Source organism: Schistosoma mansoni, chromosome 2 (genome assembly GCF_000237925.1).
Source record: "Schistosoma mansoni strain Puerto Rico chromosome 2, complete genome".
Taxonomy (NCBI): domain Eukaryota; kingdom Metazoa; phylum Platyhelminthes; class Trematoda; order Strigeidida; family Schistosomatidae; genus Schistosoma; species Schistosoma mansoni.
In genome coordinates, this window is record NC_031496.1 from 1,019,768 (window position 1) to 1,028,685 (window position 8,918).

Sequence of the window (8,918 nt, forward strand, 5' to 3'; positions counted from 1 at the left end):
TAGTTGAGATGTTGACGCAGGTCACAGACGTATCATCAATATACAAGACGCATGTCAGTGTTTTTATTATGGCGGTCAATGAGCAAGATAAAAGGTACTGAGTGTCTATAAAATGAAAATAATTTGATGACTTTATGAACTCCCTTCAGTGCCGTTGCACAGAGTTCATATATTACCTATAAAGAACTTATTTCCCAATTGTCAGAATAATTTGTAAGTCATGTACGTGTGTTAGTGGGCAGAGAGACCTTCTGTGAACAAGTGTTTTCAAAGCAACTAGGAAATGACTAGATTTCTGAGGACGTGAAGTTTGTGAAAAGAAGAACGATTTTAGTTTATATTTAAGGAAACTGCATTTCTTGTGGAAATCCAGAGGAGTCTTCTCAACAAATCTCATCTGAACATCCGTAGGTTTATGATAAATCGTAACTTTTTTGAAAGTAATTTGAGATGTAAACTATGGGAAACATGGTGAGACTATAATTATAAATTATAGTCTCGCCGGAAACATTTATGTGATGAGACATATGTCTCATTACTTCTTCCACAGTCAGTGGAAAAGGGCAACTTCCAGTTGCGATTCAACTAAGATAAACACTGTATTTTCCCCAACAGTGTTACTTAACTTTCTTCGAAGTTAATATTTATTTATTGTTCTTTGTTTGCTAATGAAAGTGTACTCATGAGTCGATCGTGATTTAATGACTTACCTTTTACAAAAAGTAATACGCTTTGTGGTTACAAATTTAGGTTTATTACTTGATAATAAAACTAAATGATAAAATATATTCAAAGCACAAAACCTTTTACACGGCATCTACACTGACCTTGAGCTATCACACATATTAGATAAAGCGCTTACCTTCAATGTTTTTGTATTCAATAACATCGAAGGGTTTACAAAAACAAGTAAAATCTTCGCAGTCAATTCTTGTTGCTTCATAACGGTTAAGGATTATTTTCAATTTTCAAAGTGTGGTTGTTCAGTTAATAGACTACGTTTAGGTAATTGATTTGATGCATGCTTATTTTGAAACTAAATAGAGGGTGTTAGTCTGAGAGCAGTAGCAGTCACAATACCCAATAGCGGTTCGGTTGGTTGCAATGTGGAAAACAATGAGAAGAAATTAGAATGCTGAAGATCTAACTGAATTTAGTGGTAAATAAATCCAAAAAATTAATAGCTCTATTTGTGTCCAACATTGGATGATGACCACATTAGTTTTAATGGACTCACCTAGCTGAATGCGCTCGGTCATTCATCCGCACCAGATCACGAATGAAAACGCCGTGCTGAAAATGCCCTGCAAACGCTAGGCAGATTAGATCAGTCGATCCTCGATATTTTGATAGCCTATCAAATATATCTTCCAAGCTAATCGCTTCTGTCTTTCGATTTCCCTTGGTGGGTACAACTCGTAATAGGTGTTACTGGTTAAAGCGCCGTCAAACTTTAAATACCTGTAGCATCTTCATTGATGGGCCCAACGTGATCTGGTTCACAAACTTACAAACTGTAAGTCTGTTCCTTTTTGAAATCTCATAAATCATTGCCTGATTTTAAATGTTATATATTGTGATATTTTTTCCTAGTTCATTTTTGTACTTAATAGTTCAATATGACGGAATGGATACACAAGGCACTTAAGCTAAAGACTATGTCTCCACCCTAATTTCAACTAATGCCCTTCTGGCCAGACATCATCGAAGCCTGGTTCTGCTACTCGGAGCCCGACGTCTACGAACACGGCATGACTGATCCACGCGCACAATTCCTCGCGGTTGTAAAGGAAGTACCACGTGAATGCAACAGTTACGTAACACCTGGTATGTTTACGAGTGATGTTTCGGGACCCTACGAAAAACCTAAACGTGGAGATCTAACCAATCGACAAAAGTTAGATCAACTCCTTAATAATGTCGAACTGCAACATGGTTCTTCGACAGATATGTTGCTAAGAATGAAAGGGGTTATCGATCCAAGAACCTTCGAAGATAGCTAATTCAAACGACTTTTCTTATCTAGACTTCTTCAATAGATGCAAGCTGTGCTGGTCTCGTTTCAAAACAACGCCGTACGTATACCAAGTATAAAGCCTGTAAGATAAGTGCAATTTATCGCCGATATAGTCACCGGTATGGTTACGAAAGTCCGACTAACAGAATTTGATCGAGGTGACTCAGAGTTGTAATTGGCTTAATTGAAGATTTATATCACGGGGTACAATTTTAAATCTGAGAAAGTAATCTACTAAGATTTATGTTCTGTCCTCCGTCCTTCATTCGCTAAGTCCTACTCATTGCATTCTCGTGGCGGGAGTGTTGTTCACAAAAGTGAGAGGACGAAAAGCGAATGTCCGGCGCTTTAACCGGGTTAGTGGACACTGCGAGTCCACCTAGGAGAGTTGGAAAACCCTCATTCCAAACCAATGGTGCACATGGACTCCAGTATCCTGAAGGAACGAATGGCGTATGAATCAATCGTTGGTCACCGGCTACCATGAGACTGCATCTCCTCACGATTCTCCACTGCCTTGTGGACTAGGTTTTTAGGTCAAAGGCTCCGGGTGTGGGCCTCTGAGAAAACCACCTGCTTCAGTTTGGGCACCTGGGCAGTATCACAGCCCTCACACAAATCGAATGAGATTTGTGTGGCGCATATTTATCTGGTGGTTCCTTGTACCAATATTTATGTGTTTAAATGGATAAATAAATAAATCATTCGCTAAGAAGCCCGCGATTTATTTTGAGTTCCATAACATCACGACCGTACGCCTTTTTAAGATACAAAATAGCGAACAATCTATCTTCATCAGGCAGTCAAAGGGTCCATGGAATTTTACAGGTAAAAACGTTAGATGATATGTCATAATCACAGTTCTTACGTCAGATTTGCGTCTTGGTTGGTGACAACGCCGTGTGTAAAGGAGTTTTTAAAACAAGGATGAATGTAAGCTTTCCAAGATACGTCAAATGCTGTTTAGAAACCATGGACCCAGACACCTCCAAAATTTTTGTATTGAGTATTGAAGATCGAATTACGGACGGGTCCTTAACTGAATCACGTGCGACACGTCATACACAAAAAGAAGTCATCAAAAGAACTGATTGTGAGTGTATACATTCTCATAGAGAATGTTGGTAATATGCAAGTAGACAATAGAAACAGCAGCAAGTCCTTATGACGAGTAAGGTACATGTCATAGAACACTAGCCCGAGAGAGGCTCAAGATATCTGGAGCCGAATTGAATTACGGACTACAGGTGAGTATTATCTGTCAATTCAATAGTCCACCAGCATACCTTCAACACAGTTCTGAAGAAAATTGGAGTTGACGTGATTGGGACGTATCACGATATCTCAGAAGCTGAGGAAGATATCCCTAAATCAGCTACTACTGCACCCCTTGGGCAGGCCAAGTTTGTAAGCATACTGCCCGGACTGAAGATGGCAAGACAAACATTGCAAAGATTTATGTACAACTTACTTCAGTATATGCATTTTGTGTAAGGCTATATGCACGATTTGTTAATTACCAGTCCGGATTTAAAATCATATGAACAGCACGTAAGGGCAGTATTAAAGTGGTTAAAAGAAAGTGGAACGGACATACCTTTAAGTGTTTAAAGTTTGAACTTCAGAATCATTCTTGTACATAATGAGTCCAGAATGGATTAAACCGATCAGAGATGTGGACACAGTAAGGCAATACTCCATACCAAGTAACTCAACATAACTGAGGATTTTTCTGAGTGTAGATAACTCTTCCCGTTGGTTTATACCTGGTTGAGCACAATTAATACAACCTTTGACAAACCAAAGGTTTTTGGGCTCAATTCTGAGGGTGGTGGCGCCAGTAATCAGCCAAAAAATACACTAGGTCAATCGTCTATGTTACGAATTTCAATTCCACACTCACTTTGATGGTAAATGCTTCTAGAAAGCGGTAGGTGTTATCCCCAACCAAATGGTTGAAGACACCTGGCAAACGATTGCATTCTTCTAAAAAAGAGTCCCTCCGAAACAGCAGAAATATCCCACCATCGGATGAGAGCTCGAAATGAAACTGACCATCAAGCACATCGGACGCATGTTGAAAGGCAGGGAATCCACAGTTTTTACGAATCATAAACCACTAATCAACGCATTGGAGGCCAAAGTCAATGAATATTGTCCTCGAGAAAACCGACACCTTGAAGTTATATTGCAGTCCACAATTTATGTCTGAAATGTCACTGTTCAGGAAAATCAGGTGGCAGATGCATTATCTCAGCTCGAACAATGAACATAATACAACAATCCACAGTAAATTTTGAAGCTTTAAGAGTCAACGTGAAGGAGGACCAACAATCACAAAACATACTCGTAGTAGCAAATACTGGCTTCAAACTAAAACAGATGCCATCACTTTCTGAGTGTAGTTTAATATGCGTTGACACTACCAAGGTGATGCATAGACATTTCGCTTGTTCCCAAAATTGTGCGAAAAGTGATGGCTGTTGATTTTCATACTTTGTCTTATCTTGACGCTAAATCGACTCCTAAAGTAATTGGGGCTATGTGTATATGTCCACTTTTACAAACAGAGTGTTAGGCAAAATCAGTGCACCAGTAATCAAACGTTAACCGTCACGCAAGTTCATCTGTTAAAGTTTTCACCCAACTATATGAACGTTTTGATCATGTTCATATCGATATAGTGGGTCATTTACGGTGTTCTAATGGCTTTAGTCAACTGTTTACATACATAGAAAGATTCACGAGGTTTTTTCGTGCCTATAGGTAACCCTCGTGCTATTGATAGAAGAAACCAGAGAAGTAGTGAATAGGTCTTTATTTCGATCTTCGCGCAGTCACAGTGGAGCGTGGGATTATCTGTTCAGACAAACAAAGGCTCTCAACATTCCATATAAGATAGTAGGGAATATAACGCTTACAAAAGGTAAGGAAGTGAATGAATACTTGAACAATACTGTTTTAGCATATGCTTGGTTGTTTGGAGTCAACTCTTAACCAACCAACCTGAGCTGTTACATTAGCTTCCCCCTAGAATCGACTTCCGTAGGAACGTCGGTTCGATTAACCTATCTATCGATAACACCTTCGTTCTATTTCTCATCCCAAGGCGAAATTATCAACTCGCTCACTATTTGACTTACAATCAGTTACGACTAACGCTTTCAATGATAGTCCATGGATGTCTCTTCATTTACCAGCTTGTCATCTTTGTAGCATGTGATCTTTTCTACAACTATCGCTGACGGTTTGCTGCGTGCTTTCAAGAGAAAGTGTGAGAATGTGGAATAAGAATATCTGAGGAAGTGCCGCGAGCGGGCTACCCAACACCATGTTGGTGAGGTACGATTTTTCCATGCTCAGACCGGCTATCAGGTGTTTACTCACCTGCCTCTTGAGTCGCCCTCAAGTAAAAAGTAAAGAAGAGTCTACTTCAAAGGTAATGGTGAAAATCAAGCAAACCTGAAGAACTGCTCCACTGCCTGCCTAAAATAATAAGATACAAAATGGAAATACATAAATGCAATTGATAATTGTTCCGTTCATGTAAGTGCTTGGCCTCCAGAACGGATTGGTATTCTGGAAGGAAATAAACATAGTGTAGATATCTTGTGCACGAAGAACCATGAAAACAGCAACAAAAAAACTCTTTTGTAATGCGTATATGTAAAAGGGTGAACTTGCTAGAAGTTGGGCTCTTTAACAAAATCGATCAAGTGCATGACCTTGAGCCAGTGATGACCGCTACCGACCAGTGGCCCTTCTCTCCATACCTTCAAAAATTATGGAATCCCTAGTATTCGACGGCATACTAGAACACTTATCATCCTCAAAGTTCTTCTCGCCTCAACAGCATGGTTTCAGAAAAGGTCATTCTTGTACGACCAACCTGCTGACTGCGGTGGATAAATGGACAACCATCCTTGATCGCAAGGGGAAGGTTGACGTCATTTACCTGGACTTCTCAAAAGCTTTTGATAGGGTCAACCATGCATGTCTTATCAAGAAGCTTGGACGATTGGGTATAAAACCCCCTTTAATTGACTGGATCACTTCATACCTAGAAAACCGACATTTTAAGGTCAGGGTTAACTTCACTCTCTCTCAGGCTATGGAATGTGCTAGTGGGGTCCCCCAGGGTTCAATACTAGGACCTCTTCTCTTCTTGATTTATATTAACGATCTTCCTCAACAAGTTTCATCTGATTTATTGCTTTTTGCTGATGATGTGAAACTTTGGAGAGAGATACGTACTCACAATGATATACTAGTTCTGCAGGAGGATCTGACTCGACTTCAAAGTTGGGCAGACGACAACGGACTTACCTTCAACACTTCAAAGTGCAAGGTAGTCCATCTGAGACATGTTGCAGACTATAGTTATAACTTAGGTAACTCACCTCTAGAAGTTTCCCAAGTTGAAAAAGATTTAGGAGTGTTGGTACCCTACGACCTGAAATCGTATGCGAACTGTGACAAAAACGCCTCTCAAGCAAACCTTGCACTGGTAACATTGAAGCGCATTTTTGGCCAGTTTGACGGTAGAACCTTCCACATAATCTTCAACAGTTTTATTCGTCCCCACTTAGAGTACGGAAACATAGTATTTCCTCCCTCCCTCCAAAAGGATAAGGTCACTCTGGAACGTATACAACGTCGAGCCACAAAATCAGTTCGGGGACTCAAATTCAAACCTTATGAAGAGCGCCTCAAATCACTTAACCTTTACCCGTTAGAGTATAGGCGTCTTAGAGGTGATCTTCTTATGACTTATAGTATCCTTAATACTTCTGGTCATCCCCTTAAACAACTTCTTAAGCTTAGTCATAACACTAACCTGAGAGGTAACACCCAGAAATTGGAGACCCTACATAACAGAACAGACTGCAGACACAACTTCTACTCCGTTAGAGTTGTCAAGTGCTGGAATTCGCTGCCGACTGAGCTAGTCCAAGCGAATTCCCAGGAGTCCTTTAAGAGAAAACTTGACTTATTCCTAAGGACTAAGGATAACATATTATTATGATTTACCAAATTCTTTTTTTCCCTCTATTATCGTTCATATACCTAGGTTCTTGCCTGGAGGTATTGGTGATCCACTGCTATCAGACACGGAAGCCCGTTAAGCGAAAGCTTCTTCTATTCCGTCCTCAACCATTTGAACCATTTGAACCATTTTACAACTAGGTGCGTAACCAAGGGTGCATCAGAGTAATCCACAAAACGGAAACGAATATACGGTTAAGAAGCAAAAAAATTGTGTTGAGTATGCAGATCAAGTACAGTTGTGTCAAATACTCTTTTTACGTTATTATTAAACCGAGAAAAAAAGTATATATATATAAGCTATTGACATAACATGTCTTTTTTATAACGCTAGTGTTAAGTTCCAGGGTTTTGTATGGGCCACTAATAATAATTGGTTTAACGTTAACATAGCCACGATAGTCATATCGTCAGTTCAATGTTATGATTACTTAACAGTTCTTTTATACGTTGTGTTTAAAATTAGGTATGTGGAATCAACGCGGCTAAGATAGTATCCTTACAGTAACGTACTGTACCATATCTTCACGGTTATTGATTCTTCAATGTCAGAAATTTAAAAAAAATGATGAGAACTTTAATAAGTGCTTGACCATAGTAATTGTATCAAGCTACTAAACATATCTTCGACCGAAAACTTTTAGAATTAGTTCATATGGTATATATGTATAGCCAGTATAGTTAATTAACCAGAAAAAGAAATTATAAAACTCGCCTGGGTTGCTTTTTGAATTCGTTGTATTTGCCAGTGTAAGTTGTACGAGTTTGAATAAAATCCTCAGCCATCGTTTCGGAATACCTAGCTTATGTGTCCAGTATTTAAAAAAAATATTTAACATAACACTTATATATCAAAGGTAAAAGTTCTGGGGAGTTGTATGTGAGGCGGAATGAAGAAAACAAAATATTTTTAAGTAGATGCAGGGTCTGATTAGCTACGTGGTTAGATTTATCCTGCAGTCGAAACTGTCAACATCCTTGACTGACTAATCGGATGTGCCCAGCGAACCGTTTTAGTCATTTGTAAAGATTTATCATCTTTATATTTTGATCCCGTAATGGATTTGTCAGTTAAACGATCTAACAACACGTATGGTGGTTCATGATCTAGATAAGCCGGCTTTAGCCTATCAATACTTACTGTGTCGATGTTTCCATGTTTTTCTATCACGAAATATTTAGATTTTCTTGAGACGACTTTGAAAGGACCTTCAAATGGAGGGCTGAGTGGTGCTTTTATTTTGTCACATCTTATCCATACGTGCGTGCAATTGCTTAGGTGTTTAGGTATATATACGGCGCGCGATTGTTCACGAGTATTAATCGGCTTAAGTTTAGACATGTGATCTCGTAGTTGATCTACATAATTTTCTATATTAAGTTTTTGACTGTTAGTATTAGGGTTAATAAATTCACCTGGTAGTCTCAGAGTTGTTCCGAAAACCAGTTCCGCAGTTGAACACTGTGCGTCAGTTTTGACAGATGTTCGTATTCCCAACATAACTAACGGTAGGAATTCTGTCCACTGATTGGGGTTTGAGTGAGATATAAGAGCGGTTCTTAGCTGACGGTGAAAACGTTCTACCATCCCATTAGCCTGAGGATGATATGCAGTGCAGCGTATCCTATTGGAGCCTAGAAGTTTAGCCAAGTTATTAAATAGTTCGGATTCGAATTGCGCTCCTCTATCCGTCGTTATTGTTATAGGTGTACCAAAAATGGTTACCCAGTTCTGCATGAAAACTTTGGCTACTGTTTCCGCTGTGATGTCCGCTATCGGGATGGCTATAGGGAATCTGGTAAATCGATCTATGCATGTAAAAAGATAATTAAAACCGTTTGAACGTGGTAAAGG